Here is a 26,824-nt window from a genome sequence, read left to right as displayed (position 1 = left end):
CTGCTCTTAGGATTCTGCCTGACCTGCTGTGCTTTTCCAGCACCACTCTCTCGACTCTAATCTCCAGCAGCTGCAGGCCTCACTTTCGTGAAGATAGCAGTTCAAGCAACCAGCTCACCACCTCCCTCTTGAGGCTAACCAGGGACAGGCAATGCATGCTGGTCCATCAGCTGAAACGCACATCACAAGAAAATAAAAATTCACTCCCAGCAGTGGAATTATTTACTGACTTCAGTACTTTTTATTGCAAAGCTTTACTTCAGTGAAGATTCCCATTTGTGTTAATATTGTTCTGTTGATGTCCCTCTGCAAATGTGGGTATCCTCTGTGAATGAGTGAGAGTTTTTCTGATGATGCTGTGGAACTTGAAATGGTTCAGAAAAGATTTACAAGGATGTTGCCAGGGTTGGAGGGTTTGAGCTAAAGGGAGGTGGTGGAGGCTGGTACAATTGCAACATTTAAAAGGCATTTGGATGGGTATATGAATAGGAAGGGTTTGGAGGGATATGGGCCGGGTGCTGGCAGGTGGGACTAGATTGGTTTGGGATATCTGGTCGGCATGGGCGGGTTGGACTGAAGGGTCTGTTTCCTTGCTGTACATCTCTATGACTCTATGACTCTATGAGTAAGGAAGAGTATGTTGAGTTTTTAATACATTTATAAGACATTTTTCAGTGTGTTGTTTCTAACACAGTGTGGTACCTTGCTTGAAGGTGAATCCATTGGAGTTTTGAAGAGAAGGGGGTTGCTGCAGAATAGGCAAAGAAGTGGTGGATGGAATAGGATATGAGAAAGTGTGAGGTTATACACTTTGGTGGGAAGGATGGGGCCATAGACTAGTTTCTAAACAAGGAATGACTCTGGAATTCTGAACTGCAAACGAGTTTCGAGTCCTTTTTCGGGATTCTCTTCCAGTTAACAGGCAGGTTCAGTTGGCAGTGAGGAAGGGAAATGCAATGTCAGCATTCATTCTGAGAGGGCGAGAAGGCAAGGTGTACTGCTGAGGCTGTATCAGGCTCTGCTGAGGCTGTATCAGGCTCTGCTGAGGCTGTATCAGGCTCTGGTCAGAACACATTTGGAATATTGTAAATAGTTTTGGGCCCCGTATCTATGGAAGGATGTGCTGGCCTTGGAGGAGCTCCCGAGGATATATACAAGAATGATCCTGGCAATGGAGGGTTTGTCATATGAGGAATCTGGGTCTGTACTCGATGGAGTTTGGAAGAATGGGAGGAAACTTTTAGGTTACTAAGAGGCCTGATTACAGTGGACATGGAGAAGATGTTCCTAGTAGGAGAGACTAGGAAGCGAGAACACAGCCTCAGAATGAAGGGACGACCCTTTCGAACTGGGATCGGGTGGAATTTCTTCAGCCAGAGTGTGGTGACTTTGTGGAACTGAATCCTGCAGAGGAGGTGAAGTCACTGAGTGTATTTAAGACAAAGTTAGGCTGGTTCTTGATCAGTAAAGAGATGAAGAGTTCAGAGAGAAGGTGGGAAAATGGGGTTGAGAAGCATATCAGCCATGATCAAATGGTAGTGCAGAATAGCCTAATCCTGCTCCTATATCTGATGTTCTTATGGAATGACAGGTGACCTTGCTGTGACATGCAGGGTCCTGAGGGGAGCTGACATGGTGAGTGCTGAAAGATGGTTTCTATGTGTGGGGGATTCCAGAACTGTTTAAAAATAAGGGGTGTCTTTTTTTAAAGCTGGGTATAAGGAGGATTTATTTTGTCCTTGGCAGCCTCGTTAATTGTGGTGCAGGCTCCAGCTTCCAATTCACAAAAGAAATAATTCAAAGGTACTGAATAAAAACTGAAAGAAGGGTGGGGGCTGTGAATCAGAAACAACAACAAAAACACAAATTGCTGGAAAAGCTTGGCAGTCTGGCAGCGTCTGTGGAGAGAAACAGATTTGAGGAGGAGTCAACTGGATCCGAAACGTTGCCTCTGACTTCTCTCCACAGACGCTGCCAGACCTGCCGAGCTTTTCCAGCAATTTCTGTGTTTTTGTTTCTGAAAGACATTCTTTTGGGATCCCCAACGTATATTTCTGGTCGATGTTTCCTTCTGTTATCTGCTGTGGTATGCTTGAACTTTCATTAATTCGGGTATATTTAATGTAAACATGTTTCCAGACCATTAAATGCTGAGGGTGTGCGGCCGGGGTACGCTGAGTGGAACTGAAGGTGCTGTCTTTTTAAAGCACTGTCTGTGAGCAGCAGAACGAGCTCTGACTGGGAGAGTGTGTCTGGTTCTCTCCTACAGCCAGGGGCGGAGTTCAGGATCTGGTTTCTTTAAGGATCCAGCCCCGTGCTGTTTGAAATGTCCAGTCCCTCTCTTACAACTGCCCCAATCCCCAGCCCGCTATTGCATTGTGGAAAAGTGAGCGGTGTGTGTGAGTGAGAGGCAGAGCAGCTCGCTACCAGTGTGCACCTACAGTTACAGCATTTAACAGCAAAGGAGTGAGTGCTTCCAAACTCGGAGAGAACAGCCTGCTGAGCATCAGCGAACTGCAAACTGAGGGCCAGGGAAATATGGTGAGATTCAATGGGGGAAAAGTCCGCATTCTCTCTGTATACTGAGCACATTGATGGTCTATCTGCTGCTGTGATTGTGGAGCTTGTACAGACTTGTAATAAAATGTGGGTTTCCAAGCTGGGTCTGTCAGTCAGGAGCATGGTGTCGCTTTGGAAATAGTTTGGTGAGGTTCTGTTTTATTCAAGGTGAACTGGTCGCCCTCAAATCCCCGCGCTCTCTAGGTGGTCCCGTCACACATTAAAGCGGACAATACACTTGTCCCAGCCACTGACCTGCTCTGTCACCTTCAAACTGGGACCTCCCACATCCCAGGGCTACAGGCAGGGCTGGGGGCTGGGAGGTGGGGGAATTAATGCTGACACCAACCTCCACATTCCATCCATCCACCCTTACTGTCAGCAGGACCAGGTTTCTGAGCTGAGTGTGAGAATGAACTGCCATTTTTGTGGCTGTTTTATTGAACCCAGAACAATCCTAAATTGCTGAGATCACAGGGACCAGGCAGCATCCCTGGAGAGAGAGAGCAAGCTATCCTTTGCAGAATAGATAACTCTTCATCAGAGAATTCCAAATTAGACAGGTGTCTGAGGAAGGGTCACTCAGCCCAAAATATTAACTCTGCTTTCTCTCTACAGATGCTGCCAGACCTGCTGAGCTTTTCCAGCAATTTCTGTTTTTGATGTTGCCTGCATTTAATCACTGAAGCCAGGTGTGACAGAGATTTGTTTTTGTTTTGTAGGTCAGATCTTTTACACTAATTTTTAAACTGTTTTACATTGTCTGGTATCCCACTGGCAGTGCCTTTTATGCACTGCATTTGTATAGCAGCATGTTGTCTGACCGCAGAGTTGGCCTTTGATTCCTTGCCTGGTTGACTTGCTCCTTGCTTGTCAGGGTTGGCACTGCTGACTTAAAACTTTATACAGATAAGAGACTGACATGAGCTGGATTGAAGCTGGCGATCAGAAGATGTTGCTGCTTCTGATTGTTAATAATTGATTCTTTCTGGAAAGTCCATTTTAATGAATATTGGGCAAGACAAAGGTTGGATTCTTCTGGAAGGTATGAATTATTCCTGACCTGCAAAGACTTGCCTGCAGCTTGGGTTTGTTGGAACTGTGTGTGTGACCTTTTTAAAAATGCATTGTGAAACCTGGAAAATGCAGAAACTTGAAGGTGTGGAAGTGAGATAGTTACATTTTTCCGCAATGATTTTGGTGACATCTTGCTCAGGATTGAGATGGAATAATTTCTAACCAACTCAGAGGTGCAGAATTGAATTCAGGAAACACAAGTTTAAGTTTCATTTGGGATGGGGGCGAATAATTTTGGGAGGGAAAATTGTCAATTTATTTTCAAATTTTGCCAACTTTATTATGGATCAAGAAAAGAGCAAATTATGGAGATGCTGGTATTGAGCAAATACTTGGTTCTTCTTCACCATCCTACAGCGTGCTAATTCCTGTTTGCCATTGAGATCTCAGATCTCAGTTTGGTGATTCATTTTCTCCCCTTCACACTGTGAGAAATCTGCAGCGAGGTGAACTTTGGGAATGGCTACAAGGATCGGTTTAAAGAACCCAGAAATTCAACACAGCCAATCTTGGGCCATTATATTCACCCTCAGGGCTTTGATGGCACAGTCCCAGATTTAAACCTGGAAAGAATTATTTAAAAGGTCTCAAAGTTAACAAGAAAGACTAGCATCTAGACAATGCAATTTATTAACTTATGTGACTCCATCAGACCAAACATCAGACCACAATTGGCTGATCTCTCGAACCCGCACCAATCAACCACACTGCCTCATGGCCCAACATTTCAACTCCCCCTCCCACTCTGCCGAGGACATGGAGGTCCTGGGCCTCCTTCACCGCCACTCCCTCACTACCAGACGCCTGGAGGAAGAACGCCTCATCATCCGCCTCGGAACACTTCAACCCAATGGCATCAATGTGGACTTTGCCAGTTTCCTCATTTCCCTTTCCCCCACCTCACCCTAGTTCCAACCTTCCAGCTCAGCACTGTCCCCATGACCTGTCCTACCTGCCTACCTCGGATGCTGCCTGACCTGCTGTGCTTTTCCAGCACCACTCTAATCTAGACTCTGGTTTCCATAATCTGCAATCATTGTTTTTACCTTCAGAGTTAAATGTTATGCATAGAATCTAATGCTAGCGAGAGAGGAGAAATATAATGCTAATTGCCATAATGAATTGGTGGATTAGATGCCACTTGAATTTAGCTGCAGGATGTACATTACCTGCTTGTTCTGTGTCTTCTTTTCCAGTGCAAAATCCAAAACATCGCAGATTCTGTAAATCTGAAACAAGGACACAAAATGTTGTAAAACTTCAGCAATATCCATGAAGAGAACCTCTTTTGCCCTTTCTGCGTCTCTGTCCCTGTACTAGCTTGAAAACCCTTCCGTTACTGTTTACCGTCAGTTCTGACAAAAGGTCACCAAACTGAAACATTAAGCCTGTTTCTTTCCACAGATGTTGCTGAACAACAGCATTTCCTTTTCTCCACACCCCAGGTCTTAATGTTGCTGTTTGGTCACTAGGAGTATGTGACACTCTGGGCTTACTGATTATTGTGTTGGAGTTACCAGAGGGCGAAAGATACTTATTGAATACTGGTCCAGTGCAAGTCTGGAGACTAACAGAGTAAGAAAGTGCCATTGCTTCTTAACTCAACATGGAGGAGAAAGTGAGGTCTGCAGATGCTGGAGATCAAAGTTGAAACTTTATTGCTGGAACAGCACAGCAGGTCAGGCAGCATCCAGGGAACAGGAGATTCGACGTTTCGGGCACAGGCCCAAAACGTCGAATCTCCTGTTCCCTGGATGCTGCCTGACCTGCTGTGCTGCTCCAGCAATAAAGTCTTAACTCAACATAAACTTTAAGAATTATTTAGCCAGTGACAAATTGGCAGTGATGTACAATACTTCCTCTGGATAAATTTCTTCTGAAATAACTTATAATTGCAGCACTGATTGTACGTCATGGTAACTCAATCCTGGGGGAACATCCATTTCCCTTTAAATATTTTGTTAGAATATTGATCCATTACTTCCCTTTTCCATTCTAATAAGAACCAAGCAGACACTGAGAGCATTACTGACCTGTCTTAAACTGACCTAAGAACATAACATAAGAATGTGGAACAGGAGTAGGCCATCCGGCCCATCGAGCCTGCTTCACCATTCACTAAGATCATGGCTGATCTTTTCATGGACTCAGCTCCACTTACCCACCCACTTGCTGTATCCCTTAATTCCTTTAGTGTTCAAAAAAATTCCAATCTTAACTTTAAAAACATTTACTGAGGAAGCCTCAACTGCTTCCCTGGGCAGGGAATTCCACAGATTCACAACCCTCTGGGTGAAGAAGTTCCTCCTCAACTCCGTCCTAAACCTGCTTCCTTTAATTTTGAGGCTATTCCCTCTTGTCCTAGTTTCACCTGCCAGTGGAAACATCCTCTCTACTTCTGTCTTATCGATTCCCTTCATAATTTTATATGTTTCTATCAGATCGCCCCTCATTCTTCTGAACGCCAATGAATATAATCCCAATCTACTCAGTCTGTCCTCATAAGCCAAACCTCTCAACTCTGGAATCAACCCAGTGAATCCCCTCCCACCCCTCCAGTGCCAGTACATCCTTTTTCAAGTAAGGAGACCAAACCTGCACACAGTACTCTAGATGTGGCTTCACCAGCATCCTGAACAGCTGCAAGATAACGCCCCCCCCGGCTTTTAAACTCAATCCCTTTAGCAATGAAGGACAAAATTCCATTTGCCTTTCTAATTACTTGTTGTATGTGCAGACCAACCTCCTGTGATTCATGCCTCTACCTAGTGATGGTTGTATAGTAGGTTTAAAGCAATGGGCTCCGGTGTCTGTGATAATACTGATTGTAACATAGCATGAGGCGATGGTTATGGGATAGTGATGGTGCTGATATTGGTCTGCCGTGTGGCCTGTGTGAGTGACTGCTGATACGTAAATATTTCTCAGACTTGTGTTTTGAAGAGTAACACTGTAGAAATGGGCAGGCAGTGAGTAATTCAGCAGGAGATAGTGGACAGTGAATGATTGAGCTACTGCTCAGAGCCCTTTGAAGCGAGTCTGAGCCTGTCTTGATAAGCTTTTCTGCTGCTGAGTCTGGCATATTTGGATAAGAAACTTCTTAAGCTTCTCTTTCCAAATTTACTGCATTCCTTGAATGTTGTCTCCTCACCTCCTTTTGGGAATTTTGAGAAACAAAGAATAAAAGGAATAAAGCATGTCCACTTCATTAGATGACACTCTTGTGATTCTCTGGAAGTTGTTCAGTGCAATAAGGATGTTTAATCAGTACACGTTCCCCATTTGTTCTGTTATTTGTGTTGTGTTGTGATTGTACAAATAAATACAAAGTGTATTATTGAGGCTGTAATTTAATGTGTGGTTTAAAGGGGTGTGTATGCATCATGTGGAGGTAACGCTTAAAGGAGTGTCACTAGGTGTAATATAACCCGGCATTCCTGAAACATTCATATTATACACAAGTTGTTTTATTTTGAATCCATCAGATTTTCAGAATCACTTGGGAGATTTTCTATGGCGCATTAATGAACGGTTCTTCCTCTACCCCTCAGTCCTGTAATATTCAAGCTTCTATTTAAATAGCACCTTTCTCATACAGAGACAGTTCTTAAAATGGTTTATGGGCAATGGGAATATGGTGTAATGGAAGGAAGATGGACATTAATATATGGTATGGACAGTGTCAGAGATCTGTGGGGATTGGGATAGAGACCAGAGATTTTGTCAGTCTCGTGGGATTTAAGGAACTTTTAGGGGTGGAGCGTTTTTAGTGAGAGAATTCCAGACAGCAGGATTAATAACGCTGAAAGGGTAAAGAGGATTTCAGGAGACAAGAATCAGAAGTGAACATTGAAAACAGACTGGAGAGGTTTGATGAACTATGACCTTGTGGACAGTCATGAAAGCAGAGTTGAGTTTTTAATGTGGGAGAGAATTTGGGCAGAAATGTTGACAAATTGGGCTTTCTGGAGCATGGGAGGTCAGAACTATTGAAGACAATAAGTGATTAGTAAGGAAATGGGGAGACAGACCCTTTTCGAGAGCATTTCTTAGGAACCAAGTTCCAACAGTGTTAAGCAAGGCACTTGAATCTCTTATCAATATTTATAGGTGTAAGCGGTACTGGCAATATTTGACCAAGGTGAGCTTTTATTCAGATCCACATCATCATATAACACTGTTTCCACCTTGTCCTACTCCTGTCTTTGACCTGCCTTGCTGCTGAAACACTTGTCCGTTTGTTTCGTTGTCTTTAGACTGAACAATCGCGATTGTGACTGATCTCCGAGATTCCTCCCTCTGCAAATATGAGGACACTGCCTGTGTCAGCCCATGCTCATTGGCCTACAGGGGCTTCCACTTAAGAAATGCCTTGACTTTTATCAATTCTTATTGTTGTTTTCAGCTCTTTCCATGGTCTCACACCTCATGCCTGCCTCTTCAGTCTCATTGATGTTTAATTGCTGCATCATTGGCAGTTGTACCTTTAGTTACCAAGACGCTAAGCTCTGTTGTTCCATCCTGAACCTCTCCGGTTTCTTTTTTCCTCTTTGTCCTTAAGACACTCCTTTGAACCTACCTCTTTGCTCAAGATCTTGGTTATGTGTTCTTATATTTCCTTACATGGTGTCAAATTTAGTTTGATAACTGTCCACTGAAGGGCTTTGTGAAAATTCACTCTATTAAAGACACTATGTAAGTACATGAAAGTGGTGACGATTGGGTAGATTAGATCTATAATTCAGCAGGTGGTCTCACAGTGCCACAAACGTTCAGATGGTGCCTGCCTAGATAGATGGCTGGAAGGATGTTTCTTCAGCCTGTAGGAATCGAGAGCTAGAAGTCATGATCTTGTATTAAAGGGTCTGCCATTTAGACCATAAGACCATAAGACATAGGAGTGGAAGTAAGGCCATTCGGCCCATCGAATCCACTCCGCCATTCAATCATGGCCGATCGGCATTTCAATTCCACTTACCCGCATTCTCCCCGTAGCTCTTAATTCCTTGTGACATCAAGAATTTATCAATCTCTGCCTTGAAGACACATTCCGGGGATCATCCGTGTGAATCTCCGCTGGACACGCTTCAGTGCCAGTATGTCCTTCCTGAGGTGTGGGGACCAAAACTGGACACAGTACTCCAAATGGGGCCTAACCAGAGCTTTATAAAGTCTCAGTAGCACAACAGTGCTTTTATATTCCAACCCTCTTGAGATAAGTGACAACATTGCATTCGCTTTCTTAATCATGGACTCAACCTGCATGTTTACCTTTAGAGAATCCTCAACTAGCACTCCCAGATCCCTTTGTACTTTGGCTTTATGAATTTTCTCACCGTTTAGAAAGTAGTCCATGCATATATTCTTTTTTCCAAAGTGCAAGACCTCGCATTTGCTCACATTGAATTCCATTTAGGATTGAGATAAGGAGAAATCCTTCAGTCAGATGGTTGTAAAGTTTTGGAATTCGCTGCCTTGGAGAGGTCTGGTCACTCAATCATTGAGACAGTGTCATAGGGCCATAGAGAGTCACAGAGCTGTACAGCAAGGAAACAGATCCATGCCGACCAGATATCTGAAATTAAACTAGTCTTATTCACCAGCATGTGGCCCATAAAACCTCACATTTATCTAAATTAAACTCCATTTGCCACTCCTCAGCCCATTGGCCCATCTGATCAAGATCTCGTTGTACTCTGAGGTAAACTTCTTCACTATCCACTGCACCTCCAATTTTGGTGTCATCTGCAAACTTACTAATTATGCCTCCTATGTTCATATCCAAATAGTTTATATAAATGATCAAAAGTAGTGGACCCACCGACCCTTGTGGCACTCCACTGGTCACAGGCCTCCAGTCTGAAAACCAACCCTCCACCACCAACCTCTGTTTTCTACCTTCGAGCCAGTTCTGTATCCAACTGGCTAGTTCTCCCTGTATTCCATGAGATTTGTTTATCAATTCAGGACATCGAGTTAAATTAGAAACAGCAGTGGCCAAATCTTGGGCCACCCATTCAGTGCTGCCCACTATTAACTCTCGAATGTTTTGGACAAGTGCTATTATAGTCTACCTTCAAACTATTCCTTGTCCATTACCCAGATCATACAATAGAATCCCTACAGTGTGGAAACAGGCCATTCAGCCCCTCAGGTCAACACCAATCCTCGGAAGAGCGTCTCACCCAGACCCCCAACCCTACCCTATCCCTAAAACTCTGCATTTCCCATGGATACTATGGGCGGAGTGTGGGAGGAAACCATAGCACCTGGAGTAAACCCGCACAGACATGTGGAGAATGTGCAAACTCCACACAGACAGTCGCTCTAGGCTGGAATCAAACCTGGGTTCCTGGTGCTGTGAGGCAGAAGTGCTAACTGCTGAGCCACTGTGTCACCCCAACCTCTAGTTTTGACTTCAACATTCATTCTATCTTTGGCAGATTGCAAGTCATTTAAATACATCATTAGAGAAAATTGCCCACATTTGCTTCAGAAAATGAACTGGAGTAAGTATGGCAATGGTTGTCCTAGATTTAAAATTACCAAGAGCTGGATGCTAGTGTAGCAGAAAGCATACCCAGCAGGTGCACCTGTCAAAGGAAGAGAATATAACATTTAGGTCATCGCTACATATGACGATAGTGTCTCTGCATGGAAAACCAGCTTTTCCTTCAACTTACAAAACGTGTCATGGTCATTTCTACGGAGAATTTACCTATGTACAGATCCTCACAGTGCCACACCCAATCTCGGGTGACTCTCTCTGTGGAGTTTGTACACTCTTCCTCTGGTGCTCTGGTTTCCTCCCACAGTCCAAAGGTTAGGTGAATTGGCCATGCTAAATTGCCCAGAGTGTTCAGGGGTAAATGTAGAGTAACAGGGGAGGGGAATGGGTCTGGGTGGTTACTCATCGGAGGGTTGGTGTGGACTTGTTGGGCCGAAGGGCCTGTTTCCACACTGTTGGGATTCTATGATTGTAAGATGCAGGGAAATGGTGACTACACCACGGAAGGAGAGATTAGGAGGGACCTGACGAACATAAAGGTAGGAGGAGCACAACATTTGACCCAGCTCTGTTATTCACTCAGTTTTTTAAAGTTTGTTCACTGGATGTAGTGTCACTGGCCAAGCCTCATCTATTGCCCATCCTCAACTGTTAAGAGTCAACCACATTGCTGTGAGTCACACATGTCAGTCAGACCATGTAAAAACAGCAGATTTCCTCCCCTAGAGGACATTCGTGAACCGGATCCTTCTTGAAGACAATCAACAGCAGTTACAAGATCACGTTTGGCTAGCTTTTCATTCCAGACTTTTACTGAATTCAAATTTGACGATCTGCTACGGTAGAATTCAAACCCATTTCCACGGAATATTTGTCCGGAGTTCTGGAATACTAGACCAGTGATATTACCACAGTGCCACAACTTTAAAATATCATCATCTGCCCCAATGGCCCCACCACCTTTAATTCCTTCCATATCCACAAAGCTTTTATTGTTGAACAAAGAGACCTTGGAGTGCAGGTTCATAGTTCCTTGAAAGTGGAGTCGCAGGTAGATAATGATTTGGAGATGCCGGTGTTGGACCAGGGTGGACAAAGTTAAAAGTCACACGACACGAGGTTATAGTCCAACAGGTTTATTTGGAAGCACTAGCTTTCGGAGCGCTGGTCCACAACCACCTGATGAAGGAGCGTCGCTCCGAAAGCTAGTGCTTCCAATTAAACCTGTTGGACTATAACCTGGTGTTGTGTGATTTTTAACACAGTAGATAAGATCGTGAAGGTGGGATTTGGTATGCTTTCCTTTATTGGTCAGAGTATTGTGTATAGAAGTTGGAAGGTCATGTCGCGGCTGTACAGGACATTGATGAGGCCACTTTTGGAATATTGCATCCAATTCTGGTCTCCCTGCTATAGGAAGGATATTGTGAAACTTGAAATGGTTCAGAAAAAATTTACAAAGATGTTGCCAGAGTTGGAAGATTTGAGCTACAGGGAGAGGCTGAATAGGCTGGGGTTGTTTTCCCTGGAGCATTGGAGGCTGAGGGTAACCATATAGATGTTTATAAAATCTTGAGGGGCTTGGATAGGGTAAATAGACAAAATCTTTTCCCTGGGGTGGGGGAGTCCAGAATTAGGGGGCACAGGTTTAGGGTGAGAGGGGAAAAATATAAAAGGGACCTAAGGGGCAACATTTTCATGCAGAGGGTGGTACGTGTGTGGAATGAGCTGCCAGAGGAAGTGGTGGAGGCTGGTACAATTACACCATTTAAGAGGCATTTGGATAGGTACATGAATAGGAAGGGTTTGGAGGGATATGGGCCAGATGCTGGCAATTTGGAGTAGATTAGTTTGGAATATCTGGTTGGCATGGACAATTTGGACCGAAGGGTCTGTTTCCGTGTTGTACATCTCTATGGCTCTGTGACATACCAACCCCATGTTTTGGCACAGTATTCCACAGCCTCTAGATCACATCATAAAACCTCGTGTATCGGAGAGGCCATGGGTTCCAATCCCATTACAAATCGGAATTGATTATTGAGGCTGACACTTTGGCCTTGAGAGAATGTCGCACTATCAGAGGCACTAGCTCCTGACTGAGCTGTGAAACCTTTTGCTGGGCCATGTGGAAAGTGAATGGCCTGGGTTTGTACTTCATAACAACTGGAATGCGTGCAGTGGCTGTGATTTTTCTGTTGAGACCTCGGTGAATGTAACCATCCGAACACAGTGCAGTGTATTACAGTGAGACCCTGGTGAGTTTCTTAACTAGTTTTCACCATTACGGTCTCATTTCTACATAAGTAACAAAAATTTACAATAGAGGCCCAGGGTTGTATTTTCTAATTTTATTCATGGGAGTAAGGCTAGGCCAGCATTTATTACCCATCCCTAATTGCTCTGGGGGCAGTTAAGAGTCAACCCCATTGCTGTGGGACTGGAGTCCCATGTAGGCCAGACCAGGTAAGGATGGCAGTTTCCTTCCCTAAAGGATATTAGTCACCCAGATGGGCTTTTCCCAACAATCACCAATTGATTCATGGTCATCATTAGACTCTTAATTCCAGATATGTATTGAATACAAATTCCACCCCCTGCCATGGCAACATTTGACTCCAGGTCCCCAGGACATTACCGGGGTCTCTGGGTTAACAGTCTGTTGATAATACCACCCGGCCATCACCTCCCCTCAGTTTTACTTGGCACTTGAGATAGAGTAAGTTTTGAATAACCAAACGCATATTAAAGTTTTAGGTAAAAGAAAGGGCTGCAGATGCTGGAAACCAGATTCTGGATTAGAGTGGTGCTGGAAAAGCACAGCAGGTCAGGCAGCATCCGAGGAGCAGGAAAATCGATGTTTCGGGCAAAAGCCCTTCATCAGGAATAGAGGCAGGAAGCCTTCAAGGTGGAGAGATAAATTGGGGGGGGGGTGGCTGGGGAGAAGGTAACAAAAAGTACAATAGGTGAATGGGAGTGGGGATGGAGGTGATAGGTCAGAGAGGAGGGTGGAGTGGATAGGTGGGAAGGGAGATTGGCCGGGTCATGAGGGCAGTGCCGAGCTGGAAGGCTGGAGCTGGGGTGAGGTGGGGGAAGGGGGAAATGAGGAAACTGGTGAAATCCACATTGATGCCCTGGGGTTGAATATTAAAGTTTTGCAGAGTCGTAATTTTTCATTCTTTAGAGATATTCCAGCATTTGTCTTTTGATGTGGGCTTCTTCTTTATCCTCTATGAGGGGTCTCCCCCTTCGTCTCTATGGAAACAGGAATCCCAGGCTGGAACGTCAGGGAAGACAGCACCTACCTGTTCACACCTTCACACTTAGCAGCATCTGCCCACAAAGCAGTGGTGTTAAAATGATGCCAAGGGCAGTCTTTTCCTGATGAGACCGTAAATTGTTATCGCAGTGAGATGTGGAGGCCACTCCACCGTCAGCTCTGTTGTTGAGATGGTGGAAACAGTTTCTTGGTCCAGGGCTCTGCTCTCTCTCTCCTTCAGTTACTTTGGGTCTTTGACCCTGGGTTATCTCTGCCAAGGGAAATGGCTTGCACCTATTCACTGGAGGGCAGGCCCTAGGCATTCTGTATGTCTCAATTAAAGATCCCCCACCCCACCCCAACCCCCAGCCTCTGTTATGCCAAGGACAGCTCCAGGCTATCCAAACCTGCCTCAGCTAACAGTGGCCAAACGGAGAATCACAGCAACAGACGCTCTGAATAACGGCAGAGCAAGAGGCAGGTGGGCCTGACTCTTTCTCACATTTCTGAGGCAAGAGTGAGGATTATAGAGCAAGGATTTCCCTCTCTGGAGGATTTGTGCAAGTGTTTCATAAAAACCTGCTTAAAGGGTAATATCTAAGGTCTAAACAGATGGGAAGCAAAATAAGAACATAAGGACTGGGAGCAGGAGTCGGCCTCTGAGCCCGCTCTGCCATTCAATAAGATCATGGCTGATGTTTATGTGGTTAAAGATCACACAACACCAGGTTATAGTCCAACAGGTTTAATTGGAAGCACTAGCTCTCGGAGCGCTGGTCCACAGCCTCCTGATGAAGGAGTGTCGCTCCGAAAGCTAGTGCTTCCAAATAAACCTGCTGGACTGTAACCTGGTGCTGTGTGATTTTTAACTTTGTCCACCCCAGTCCAACACCGACACCTCCACATCATGATCTTTCCATGGACTCACTCCACTAACCCTCCTGCTCACCATAACCCTTAACTCCTTTACTGTTCAAAACTCTATTACCTTTGCCTTAAAAACATTTAACGAGGAAGCCTCAACTGCTTCCCTGGGCAGGGAACTCCACAGATTCACAACCCTCTGGGTGAAGGAGTTCCTCCTCAGCTCAGTCCTGAAACTGCTCCCCCTTTATTTTGAGGATGGGCACCCTAGTTCTAGTAAATAAACTGGCAACTGCCACAGGCCATTCCACTCAGTGCTCTCCAACCTCAGAATCAGTGGCAATGCCAGCTCCTTATGGAAGGGTCATCAGCTGTAACCAACCTACATTAGTTGTTATACGTCACTCTCTCTCTCATTAAAGAGCACAAGAAATGAGAACTACCTTTGGTTAGCATGAGAGGCAGCCAGACTTGAGCAGATACTCATTGTTCCTTGTTCAAGTTCCATCTTCTGTAGGGATTCCCCCTTCTCCACTCAGAGCCAAAATGTAAGCCTCCTTCCCCACTTTGCTACAAATGTATAATTACAGATAAATATGTCTCATACAAAAAATTAAAAAGGGCTACCAACTTTAGAATTAGGGAGATATGAGAAAATAATTTCTCTCCTGCTGTCAGGAAGTAGATATTCCTAAAGGTCAATTAAGCTTTCCTGAACCTAGCGCTCTCCAGTTTTATCTATAAGTCATCGCTGACCTCCAGCAAGGAAGCAAACAGCAGTGTTACTGCTCTCCGCACAAACCCTCTGTAGTCAGCTTTTTAAAAGCCAGCGGGAAGTAAAATTCCAATTAACACTGGCTCTGACAAGGGTACAGACATCATGTAACCTGCTGCTGCTGCTGCCTTTTTACCTGAAAGGACGTACTTCTCTCCTTCACAACCCCCAATTCTTCACCTGCCCAGAATACGAGTAAAAGGAAAACAACTGTCCAGTGTCTGCCTGAAGCCTCTGATTGACCTAGGACCGTTTGCAGGGCAGGATAAACTTGAGAGGCCACAGGAGGGGGGAGCATTTAGACATCAGCCCCTCGCGGTGCTCCATTGCAGTCTACATTGCCTGACCATCTTCCCCCCCCGCCCACCCCAACTCTTTTCACTTTGTGCAGCAAACCCAAACAAAAACATCAACCACTTTTTCCTTCAAAACAAACACTGACTGATTGTACAATCTTTCACTCGACTGCTTCAGTCCTGATCCTAAGGTACAAATGAACCCAGATTTCCACAGGTTTCCTTAAACCACGCTGGCTCTAACGCTTGGGAGAAGTGGAATTAATCATCCAAACTTGCGGGAGGCAATGGGGTATTTGGATGTAGGTTTGCTCACTGAGCTGGAAAGTTTGTTTTCAGACGTTTCATCACCATACTAGGTAACATCATCAGTGAGCCTCTGGATGAAGCACTGGTGGTGTAGCCCACTTTCTATTTATATGTTTGAGTTTCCTTGGGTTGGTGATGTCATTTCCTGTGGTGTATTGGGGCATTGGCTGAATGAATAATGCAGAGACCTGGGATCTGGTCATGGGGCCTGGATTTACAGCAGATGGTGGAATTGGAATTCAATTAACTTCTCAAATGACAGATCCAATGATGACCATTGTAGATTGTTGGAAAAACCTATCAGATTCAGTGATGTCCTTTAGGGAAGGAAATCTGCTGTACTTAATTTGATCTGGCCTCCATGTGACTCCAGACCCACAGCAATGTGGTTGACTCTGAACTGAAATGGGTCCAGCAATCCACCCAGTTCAAGGAGTACTAGAGTTAGGCAAGAAATGCTGCCCACGCCCCATGCATAAATAACAGAACCATAAGGCCAGTTAGCCTGGGAATACGCTCTGTGCCAATACTTAACAAGGAACAGCTACCTCCTGAATATACCAAAGGGTTTCCAAACATGAATGGCTGACACTCATTACCTCAGGCTGAGTTAACTCCTTCAGTGATAGTGGGTGGGAGAGGGGAGGCGTGTAAAAGATGTAACACAACTAGTGCCCTCCAATACTCTGGTTATATAATATCGCTTGACTGCTATAAACTCTAAACATTCACTCATACTCCACCTCAGCCAACTCTTTCCTGAATCACTTGCCTTCAGCAGCCCCTCTCCCACATACAACCCGAATAACTTAGACGGAATGAAGCTGAGTGACTCGTTTCCTGTCTCTTCTGCAGAGTGCATCAGTCCAGTATCGTACAGCCATGCAGCTGCCGAAGTCTCTCCATGTCAGTGCAGTGACTGTCCGTATTGGCCACACTTGTCAAAGTCATGCACAGGATAAAGTCGATGAAACATGAAGTTGGAAAGGCATAGCAGGTCAGGCACCATCAGAGAAGCAGGAGAGTCAATGTGGTTATGTATTTCCCCATCCCCCCCCCCTCCCAGATCTTACTGAGGACGAATGGTTAGTCCTTTAGCAAAGGACTGACCCCTTCCTTCCCCCACGTCCCACATGTCCATGAATGTTTCACACGTCTTGATGTCGACCCCTTTTTCCGCCACCTCCATCTGTGTGCCTACTTCATCGGACATGAATCCCACCCAGCCTCCGAAGTCTCCTTTTTCTACCTCCAACACACTCCATCCTCCTGGACACCCTGTCCTGGCCTCCTACCCTCCCTCCACCTCTTCATCTCCAACTGATGTCGGGACATCAATCTCTCTGACCCTGTCACCCACTCCGACCTCTCCCAGTCAGAACGCGCAGCTCTCCATTCCCTCCGCTCCAACTCCAAACCTCACCATCCAACCCGCTGACAGGGAAGTGCGGGGTTAAAATGGCACACTGACCTCTAGCTCGCTAACTGACTGACACCTCCTCCTACTGCCCCCTCGACCACGACCTCACCTCTCATCACCAAACCATCATCTCCCAAACCATCCAGAACCTCATCGCCTCGAGAGATCTCCCATCCACAGCCTCCAACCTGATAGTTCCCCAACCCTACACCGCTGGGTTCCATCTCGTACCCAAAATCCACCAACCTGACTGCCCCCTCATCTCGGCCTGCTGCTGCCCCACTGAACTCATCTCTTCTTATCTTGACTCTCTCCTGTTCCTTTGGTCCAGGAACTGCCCACCTCCGTTCGAGACACCACCCACGCTCTCCATCCTCTCCACGACTTTCAGTTCCCCTGTCCCCAACGCCTCATCTTCACCATGGGCATCCTGTCTCTCTCCACCTGGATTTCCCCATGAGCAGGGCCTCAACTCCCTCTGTCTCTTTGTCTTCCGCAGGCCCACGCAGTCCCACTCCACCAACACTCTCATCCGCCTGGTGGAATAGATCCTCACCCTCACACTTTTTCCTTTGATTCCTTCCACTTCCTACAAACCAAAGGGGTGGCTATGGGCACCCACATGGGTCTGAGCTATACCTGTCTCTTTGTAGGGTACATGGAACTTCTTCCACAGCTACACTGGCACTGTCCCTCAACTTTCCCTCCACTACACGAGGAGCTCTAACAGTTCATCAACTTCACCTAAACCTTCCACCCTGACCTCAAATTCATTTGGATCATCTCTGACATCGCCCTACCCTTCCTGGACCTCTCTGTCTACATCTCCGGTAACCTACTCAGCATTGACATCTATTTCAAACCCACCGACTCCCACAGCTACCTTGACTAGACCTCCTCTCATCCGTGCTCCTGCAAAAAATGCAATCCCATGCTCCCAAATCCTCTGCCTCCGCCGTAACTGCTCCCAGGATGACAGATTCCACTCCAGGACATCCAAGATGTCCTCCTGCTTCAAGGACCATAATCTCCCCTTTCCCGTGATTAATAATGGCCTCAACCTCATCTCCCCCATTCCCCGCACCTCTGACCTCAAACCCCCACCCCCACCCCCAAAAACAATAAGGAGAGAGCTCCCACTCCATTCTCACATATCACCCCACCAATCTCCAAATCCAATGCATCATCCTCCACCATTTTTGCCACCTGCAGTCAGACCCCACCAAAACGATATTTCCTTCCCCACCCCATCTGCTTTCCATAGGGACCGTTCACTCTGCGACTCCCTCGTCAGTTCCACACTCCTTACCTGGCACCTTTCCCTGCAAGTGCAAAACCTGCCCCTACACCTTCCCTCTCACCTCCATCCAAGGTCACAATCATTCCAAAGTCAGCAGAGATTCACCTGCACTTCTTCCATTGCATCTGTTGCTCTAATGTTTTCATGTCAGAGAGACCAACTGCAGACTCAGGGACCAGTTCCTGGAGCATCTGTGCTCTGTATGCTCCAATCAACACCACCTTCTGGTTACCAGCCATTTCAACTCCTCCTCCCACTCCCTTGGCGAAATGTCAATCCTGGGCCTCCTCCACTGTCAAAGTTAAACCAAACACAAACTGGAGGAACAACATCGTACATTCTGCCTCGGGAGCTTACAGCCCAATGGCTTCGACATAGAGTTCACCAACTTTAAAATCTCCTCACCACAACCTTATCCCATGTCCAGCACTTCCTCTCCTCCCCGCTTCCTTGACCTGACCTAACCTGTTCATCTTCCTTCTCACCCACAGTCCAATCACAATAACCCCTTACCTGCCACCACCTGTCACCATCACACCAGCCCCAAAACCAGTCCCCCCCAATTTATTTCTAATCTCCCTTCCCCCTCCCCAGTCCTGATGAAAGCTCCTGACCCAAAAAATATCAACTTGCCTGCTCTTCTGATGCTGACTGACCAGCTGTGCCTATTCAGCTCCACATTTTATCGACTCTGACTTCCAGCATCTGCAGTCCTCACTATCTCCAAGTCACGGTATAGAGAGAGCCCGGGCTTGGCTTGGACTCCAAACTGTCCACATTCTCTGTAAACTCAGTCCGACACTGCCTGCCAGCTCCAGCCATCCCCTTGTTCAAGAACTGTTTGCCTGAGGTCTCTTGCATCGCCCTCGTTTGGGGTTAGTCTCGAAGAAATGTATCTCCCTTCAAGATAGTCTTGCAGACTTTGAGCATCAACAGACAAAGGTTAACCTAGTTACACGACATGGGAAATTAAAACTGCTCCATTTTCAGCTAAAGCTAATTCCCAGTTTGCAGCATGGCTAATTTAATTATTCCCAAAGTACTCCAGATTCATTTCCAGTGATAATCCTGGGTGTGTTGGTTGAAAGTTTGATTTTAAATTGGCTTCCTTTATCATCCAGGGTCTCCACTTCACCCCCTGGACCCCAGGCCCCGTGTCAGCCCCAGACATTTTGTGGGGACTGACATCAGATTTTTTAACAATACCAATTTCGGAAATCAATGAGGAAGTAACATCAAACTAACACTCACTGTTACTCGGGAGAGCATATTGACTTCAGAATCTTGTCAAAATATATTTTCACCTTTACTGTCGGGGTTATAACCTCTCCACTGCCAGCGAAAGATTTAGCAACCAGCATGAAATCAAAACTGTTGCTCTGGGAAAATGTAATGAGCCATCGCAGCCTTCTTGGGAGTGACCTCTGTGCTACATGATCCTGGGAAGGGGTGGGTGGGTGTCATTGCTTGAGAAAGTGTAATGCAGCCAGTTCCTAAATGGGCCCCTGGGACCCAGCAGCAGGTGCAGCCTCATCTGTGGGAATACCAAAAGGACAAGGTGCTTGGGTCGGAGCCAGTGGGTGAACTGGTGCATTTCAACCCAGTTCCAAGGACCAAAACTGCCCGTGAACCAAACGACCTGGTGCCAACACACTGTCCATCTCTCCCTCGGCCCCCAAGTGAGAAACAGCCAAACCTGGTTTGTGAATGTGCCACTGGGTGAACTGCAACGTGTCATGGTTATCATAAATCCACTTCCACTGAATCCAGCGCAAAGCTTACATTCCAGCAGCAGGTGAAATCTTTGAACTGCTGGCAGACTACGCTCAGAGTGGAGAGTGTGGTGCTGGAAAAGCACAGCAGGTCAGGCAGCATCTGCGGAGCAGGAGAATCAACGTTTTGGGCATGATCCCTTCATCAGACTACGCTCAGATTCCACCTACCACTACCCAACCTCATCCTCCAGTTCTCAAGTTGGTAAAACCCCACTGCCTCGCCTCAGGATTATCTTCCTGCATTGGAACGTTCAGTATTCTGGGCTGTCGGACTGCCTCTTCACTGGTTGAATTATAGATGCTGAGGGGTATATTTACTGTCCAGTGTCTAATAATTCTTCCTTTCACGGGTGAAGACGGCTGTAAGGTACAGAACAAGTTTGCTTTCGTCTAGACGTGGGTTGAAAATGGTTTTGAAAAATGTGTGATCCACTAATGTGGTCAGGACTTTATTACCTGCTGTAGTTAACAACCACGGAATAAGCAGGAATTGACAACATCAGCACAGAACTGCAGTATTCCTCATCCACCACATAATCTCTGGCACTGCTCTCAACTGCAATGAGAAGGCAACTGGATCCCACTCCCTATTGTAGAGCAGAATTACTTGGAATTAGCAAGGAATCAGAACATAGAACAGACATTGTAGTGGGTCGTTTTAGTGCATGAAGATTACTGTGCAGTGTTGCTAGCACCTAAACACAGGACTGTGGATGTGGTATCTCAAAGAGCAAGATACATACCTTTTGGGAAAGTTCTGATAAGAACACACATTAATTGCAGAAAAGAAGGGCTGTTTAGTCCATCTAAGCATATTGATATATAATCAAATAATCCCTATTGAGGGGAAACAGGCCCTTCAGCCCGACAAGTCCACACCGACCATCCGAAGAGTAACCCACCCTGACCTGTTCCCCCTACCTTACGTTGACTCCTGACTAATGCACCTAACCTATACATCCCTGGACATTATGGGCAATTTAGCATGGCCAATTCACCTAACCTGCACATCCTTGGATTGTGGGAGGAAACCCACGCAGACACGGGGAGAATGTGCAAACCCCACACAGTCACCCAAGGCTGGGATCGAACCCGGGACCCTGGTGCTGTGAGGCAGCAGTGTTAACCACTGAGCCACCGTGTCCCTTTTCCTTTGAACTATCAACTGGTTCTTAAATGACCTTAGAGTTTCTGATTCCGGTAGTTGGTGTGAAGAGTTTCCTGGGATCTGACTCAAATTTGATCCTGTCTGGATGGAGACTGTGTTCCCTTGTCCTGATTTTGTAATTTAATGGACTTTTTCCTTGATTTTTTTATACCATTTATTGTCTAAAAAATCTTATCAAGAAGCAGCACTCTGACACCTGGTCCCAAATGAAAAGGCAGACTGTTCTGGTGCTTCAGACCTTGGACATCTCAAGCTGACGTTACAGTGCTCTACCTTCAACATTTGAATATCTCCTTGGCATTTGTTGATCAGAAATGGACACATTATTCTGAACTACTGCGTTCTTTGAGAAGGTGACCAAACAGGTGGATGAGGGTAAAGTGTTTGATGTGGTATATTTGGATTTCAGTAAGGCGTTTGATAAGGTTCCCCACGGTAGGCTATTGCACAAAATACAGAGGCATGGGATTGAGGGTGATTAGTGGTTTGGATCAGAAATTGGCTAGCTTTAAGAAACAAAGGGACAAAGATAAGCTGCAGAGCTGGGCTGAGAGGTGACAAATGGAGTTTAATGTGGAAGAGTGTGAGGTGATTCACTCTGGAAGGAGTAACAGGAATGCAGAGTACTGGGTGAATGGTAAGATTCTTGATAGTGTAGATGAGCAGAGAGATGTTGGTGTCCATGTGCACAGATTCCCGGAAGGTGCCACCCAGGTTGATAGGGTTGTTAAGAAGGCAAACAGTGTGTTAGCTTTTATTGGTAAAGGGATTGAGTTCCAGAACCATGAGGTTATGTTACAGTTGTACAAAACTCTGGTGTGGCCCCACTTGGAGCATTGCGTACAGTTCTGGTCACTGCATTTTAGGAAGGATGTGGAAGCTTTGGAAAGGGTTCAGAGGAGATTTACCAGGAAGATGCCTGGTATGGAGGAAAGGCTGAGGGACTAGAGGTGTTTTCGTGAGTGAGAAGAAGGTTGAGAGGTGACTTAATTGAGACATATAAGATAGGTTGGAAAGCTAGCTTGGATGGTGATGGCCAGCATGAGGGAACATAGCTTTAAATTGAGGGGTGATGGATATAGGACAGATGTCAGAGTAGTTTCTTTACTCAGAGAGTAGTAGGGGCGTGGAACGCACTCCCTGCAACAGTAGCAGACTCGCCAACTTTAAGGGCATTTAAGTGGTCATTGGATAGGCATATGGACGAGAATGGAATAGTGTAGGTGAGATGGGCTTCAGATTGGTTCCACAAATTCGAGGGCTGAAGGGCCTGTACTTTGCTGTTACGTTCTATGTTCTAACTGGCTTAAACAGAATCTCATATAGTTTGTTAACGATTTTCTCTGACTTTGACTCTGTTTTATACTCCATAGTTGAACAATATTTTCACTCAGTTATTTGATGTTTAACATTGGTGCACGTTGTTGAGCATCACATCTGCCAAAATGCCTTTGACTTCACCCTGGGCTCTTGAATATCAATAAATAGCACCCGTGTTGTTCCGTTTTCCTTCATATGTGCTATGTTGACTTAGTGTTAATCATCTTTTCTCAGAGACTGGAGTACATAATCAAGGCCAGCAGGTCAGGGCAGTATGGAGGAAGTGAACTGTCAGCTGTGTCACTTTCCAGATAAAGTTAAAAATCACACAACGCCAGGTTATAGTCCAACAGGTTTATTTGGAAACACTAGCTTTTCAGAGAGCTGCTCCTTCATCAGGTAGCTGTCCAGACTTTCCAGATAGACATTAAACCGAACCCCATATCTCTTCTCAGGTCAAGATAAAAGATCCCAGAGCAATATTCAGACAGCTGCTCAATACTTATCTCTTCAAGCAAAGCCCAAAACAAATGATCTGGCATTTACTTCATTGCTGTTTGTGAAACCTTGTAAAGTGCAAATTGCCTGATGCGTTCCCTATAACAGGGCATGTACTTAGTGTCAGAGAGTTATACAGCACGGAAACAGGCCGTTTGGCCCCACTTGTCCATGCTAACCAGATATCCCAAAATTAATCTAGTCCCATTTGCCAGCATTTAGCTCCATATCCCTAAACTCTTCCTTTTAAATCTTTGCGCTGTCATTTTAAATGGTTGGTATGGTGGCTCAGTGGTTAGCACTGCTGCCTCACAGCACCAGGGACCCAGGTTCAATTCCAGACTTGGATGACTGTCTGTGTGGAGTTTGCACATTCTCCCCGTGTCTGCGTGGGTTTCCTCCAACAGTCCATAGATGTGCAGGTTAGGGTAGATTAGCCATGCTATAGTGCCCAGGATAGGATGATTAACAGGGAAAATACAGGGATGGTGTGGATTTGATGGGCTGAATAACCTGCTTCCACGCTGTAGGGATTCTATGAACCTATCTCAGTCTGGCTATTTAAGCAGGGGCTATAAACTATTTTATAAAAAGTACCTTGCTGTTTGTTTTTCACTTGTGGAGCCTCTCAGTGAAGTGTTGGAAACATTTCGCTGGAATGACAGTTGGATTAAATTTCTGCAAACATCTTCTAGAACCTTTGTAGCAAGTCTTGGGGAAAAAATGAGTTCTGATTAACCTGAACATTTATTTATGTTTGAATCCTGTTATGTTTTAGTTCTTGCTTTACATTCTGGTCCATCATTGGTTAAACGTTCTGTCATCTTGCTGTATTTTTAATTGTCCAATTCCCCTGTTCTCCATCAGCATCATACGGTTTTCTCACTGCTCCAGGAGTTGGCTTTCACAAGGGTATGTGTTCATGTGCCACCATCCACTGATATTCCCTCTTTAAATTGAGGCAATAAATATTGTGGACTTGTTGAGTGTGGAAGTTACAGAAGCTAACCTATGATGGGGTTTGCACACGCAGGTGTTAGTGGGCTGTATTGGGAGGAGCCCATATTGCCTGTTAGTGCTTTAGCACGTGTGTGTCCAAGACCAGTGACAGTTACCTCCATAATGACAGTAAAAAAGGAATATCCATTGAGTTGCTATTTCACAATGTACATGTATGCACAGATCATGAATTTGCAGAATCTATCTCATTTGTCTTGCTGGACAGCTTCCACAGGATCCAGACTTCTCTAAAAATAACCATTGATTTCATTTCCCACCTCTGCCTATTGACCGTGGCTACAGCTCATTCCGATCCATCCTGTACACTTGGACTTCTCTGAAGATTTGGCATATTTTGAACTTGGCTGAGCTCCAGTGACCTGGTGTTATCCTAACTCTTCAAATCTATTGCATCTTAATAACATCTCTGGCTGTGAGCAGCTATTTCTGCTCCTGTTTTTAATAAAGCAGAACCAACCCGAAGGCTTGTTCTCGGCAGTGTTCAAGGCTGCTTGCCAGTAGCCTGGGAGGTTTTAGTGAAGCCTGATATTTCGGACAGTGTTACTGGCGTACTGCGGTTTCTGAGATACTTTGGAGTCAATTTCATTGTTTACTTTCCCCCAATCCAGTGAAGTTGCTCCAACAACCCCGTGTTTTGGGAATAATGTGGGAGCACTCCTTCAGCTGTGTAATTTCTAACAGTGCCATTTACTTTTCCAGTGTGACTTTTTTTTCCCAGTGAGTTGTCTCATAAACCTGGAACTGAGGTCAATTTTACAGCCATTGCTGTTGGAAACTGTGAGAATTTGGCCTGAACAACACAACCAGCCAGTAATCCCTTGATGTTATGTCCTGTATTGTATTAGCTAATGCTTTGTTATTTGCTGAGAATATCTAAATGGTTCACTGAGAATTAGCTACCTTTGAAATGTTCTCACTGTTACGTAACCACGTGGTGCATGTTGTTGTGTCACACTGGTTTCAGGAGAAACTGTGTCCCTGAATTAGCCTGTTGGGGAATCACAACTAACACACAGGTGAGCAGTAATATACAGCAAGGGACAAACATTGACCAGATTATTGAGAGAGCTTGCTATAAGGACAAAGGAAGGACAGCACAGGAACAGGCACTTCGGCCCACCAAGACTGCACCACATGATACCCTTCGAAACTAAAAGCCTTTTACCTCTGTATGGTCCATTACCCTCTGTAGATTAGATACCCTACAGTATGGAAACAGGCCCTTCAGCCCAACAACTCCACACCGACCCTCCGAAGAGTAACCCACCCAGACCCATTCCCCTACCCTATATTTACCCCTGAATAATGCATCTAACATTATGGGCAATTTAGCACGGTCAATACACCTGACCTGCACATCTTTGGATTAAGGGAGGAAACCGGAGCACCCGGAGGAAACCCATGCGGGCACAGGGAGAATGCACAAACTCCACATAGACAGACAGTGGCCCAAGGCAGGAATTGAACCTGGGTCCCTGGCGCTGTGAGGCAGCAGTGCTAACCACTGAGCCACTGTTCCGCCCACATTGCCTATTCCTTGCCTATTCATGTCTCTATCAAGATGCTTCTTAAATATTGCTATTGTATCCATCTCCACCACCTCCTCTGGCAGCACGTTCCAAGCAGTTACCACCCTCTGTGTAAAAACACTTGCCTCTCACGTCTCCTTTAAATGTACCCCCTTTTACTTTGAATCTATGTCCCATGGTATAATCGACATTTCTACCCTCGAAAAAGACTCTGCTTATTTATTCTATCTATTGCAAAATTCTATTAGGTCACCCCCTTCGGCCTCCAGTGTTCAAGTGAAAACAAACCAAGTTTATCCAATCCCTCCTCCTAGCTAATAACCTCCAACATTCTGGTGAACTGTTTCTGTCCCCTCCAAAGTCTCAACATCATTCTGGTAGGGTAGTAAACAGAAACGTACACAATATTCCAAATGTGCTATACAGCTGCCACATGACTTGCCAATTTTTATACCCCGTGCCCCAACCAATGAAGACAAACATACCATACGCCTCCTTCACCATCTTATGCACTTGTGTTGGCACTTCCAGGGAACTGTGGACCTGTACGCCTGGATCCCTCTGCATGTTGATGCTACTAAGGGCTCTGCCATTTACTGTTTACTCCCCTCCTGCATTAGACTTTCCAAAATCCATTGCCTCACATTTGTCCAGATGAAAATCCATCTGCCATTTCTCTGCCCAATTCTCCGGCCTACTTTGGGACCTCTCCTACTGCCCCCTTGACCATGACCCCACCTCCCACCACCAAACCATCATCTTCCAGACCATCCATAACCTCATCACCTCGGGGGACCTCCCATCCACCGCCTCCAACCTCATAGTCCCACAACCCCGCACCTCCCGCTTCTACCTCCTGCCTAAAATCCACAAACCTGACTGCCCCGGCCGACCCATTGTCTCCGCCTGCTTCTGCCCCACTGAACTCATCTCCGCATACCTCGACACGGTCCTGTCCCCCTTAGTCCAAGAACTCCCCACCACCCATGCCCTCGGGACACCACCCATGCCCTCCACCTCCTCTATGATTTTCGCTTCCCTGGTCCCCAACGCCTTATCTTCACCATGGACATCCAGTCCCTGTACACCTCCATCCCCCATCACGAAGGACTCAAAGCCCTCCGCTTCTTCCTTTCCCGCCGTACCA

The 26,824-nt window shown here is 45.7% G+C and overlaps 1 protein-coding gene across 1 annotated transcript in view; it reads left to right on the top strand.

Annotated features, from left to right (window-relative positions):
* The first annotated feature begins 2,341 nt into the window (after positions 1-2,341).
* Positions 2,342-26,824, top strand: part of LOC122556827 (NEDD4-binding protein 3 homolog) — a 123,868-nt gene continuing 99,385 nt past the window's right edge. Inside the window, exon 1 of the mRNA XM_043704048.1 lies at positions 2,342-2,541. The gene's annotated coding sequence lies outside the window, so the exon portion shown is untranslated. The remainder of the gene's footprint in view (positions 2,542-26,824) is intronic.

The sequence above is a fragment of the Chiloscyllium plagiosum genome, chromosome 14, assembly GCF_004010195.1.
Source record: "Chiloscyllium plagiosum isolate BGI_BamShark_2017 chromosome 14, ASM401019v2, whole genome shotgun sequence".
NCBI classification, from domain to species: domain Eukaryota; kingdom Metazoa; phylum Chordata; class Chondrichthyes; order Orectolobiformes; family Hemiscylliidae; genus Chiloscyllium; species Chiloscyllium plagiosum.
The sequence above is the reverse complement of the archived record's forward strand: the minus strand, read 5'-3'. Positions and strand labels throughout refer to the sequence as shown.